This window comes from Papio anubis, chromosome 5 (assembly GCF_008728515.1).
Source record: "Papio anubis isolate 15944 chromosome 5, Panubis1.0, whole genome shotgun sequence".
In the NCBI taxonomy this organism is placed as follows: domain Eukaryota; kingdom Metazoa; phylum Chordata; class Mammalia; order Primates; family Cercopithecidae; genus Papio; species Papio anubis.
Genome location: NC_044980.1, coordinates 139,024,035 through 139,025,551, shown reverse-complemented (window position 1 = coordinate 139,025,551; position 1,517 = coordinate 139,024,035).

The window sequence follows — 1,517 nt, the reverse complement described above, 5'->3', positions numbered from 1 at the left end:
AAAACGTTATCAAATGAGTTCTTAGGACAGTCCAAAATAAGTGCTCAGTATTTGTGAGTTATTATTATTATCATGATGGCCTTATTATAGTCAATATATGAGAATGACAATGCTGGGTATGTTTCATAGAATTCACATTTTGTATGGCTGCAGCTTTCACGATGGAATGATAGTGACAGGCTCCATGTTGCCTCCTAATGCATATTCCCAGTCATGATGTTGCTTCTCACAGTCCTTTGAATATAATACAATTCCCTTCACAGTCTAAGGGAGATTTGCAGGATGGTTGGTATCAATGTGGTGATCAGTACAGGGGCCACAGGAGACACGGCTTGAAAACTCGGTCCTTTTTCCAGTGGTCTGCCTCCAACCCATGCTGGAGACCGGGGATTAGATCCTTTCAATGGCACTTTTATCACTCAGATCTTTTATCCAAATTGTCACAGGGGGATGTGCCTTTGCACTTCTTTGGAAAGGTCACCTATGTCCTGCCTGCTGTCATCAGTATATGACATCAGTGATTCTAGAAAATACTTCCCATTCTGCATGCCAGAATCACTTGGAGAAGTTTAATATATATATTTAATAATATATTTATTGTCCAGGCGCAGTGGCTCATGCCTGTAATCCCAGCACTTTGGGATACCCAAGTGGGCAGATCACTCGAGATCAGGAGTTCGAGACCAGCTGATGTTTTGTTGTTTAATAAAACACAGAAGTGACATAGAAAGCTTTGGCTGTATGTGGGTTTTGTTTTGTTAGTACAACTGATGGCATGTGGGCTTTGCCCAGCCCTGTGTATTTTCCCCACATTTTGTAAGCTACTATTCAAAGGCAGTGATTCTTAACATCTGGGTCATTGCACATTTGACCTAAAGAGTGTCATTTATGAAAGATCCACTGTCATAAATGAGGGTGGATTTGAGGTTATCCCTTCTAATGAAATCACTCTCCCTCACTTGCATTCTCTAATGCTTTCTTGCATGGAGAGGAGAGGCACTTCTATTGCTGTGCATAAACTGGCATTCTGTTTAATCTCTACAGCAGTCTAGGGAGTGAGTGCCACTGATAGTGCATTTAAAAAGGTGGTTGAAATATTGCTTTGCTTACCAGAAAAAATTCAGGGGTGGGGGGCTATTTTTAGCTCGTCCTGACCACGTATGCTCACATGATCGTGCAGTACCTACCGAGTAGGGTACAGCAAGACCCTGCTCTAGTCTCCAGCAGGCCAACGGCATGTTCCCCTATGAGCCAGAATGACTGTCTCACCTTTCAAGCTAGAACCCCTCACTGGCACAGGTCCTCCTTCATCCCACAATCGACCTCTCCCTAATGCCCCTGTGCCTTTTCCTCTCTGCCTGCTCAACTAGGATGGCCTCAGCCTCGGACTTACAGGAGGTTTAGAAGAAATAAAGACATGAAACAATACAAGAGTAGTAGATTCCTTTGATATTATCCTCCGTTTTCCACCCACCCCCATGAACATACCCCTTTAGCATCAATGATCCCAGAAGAAG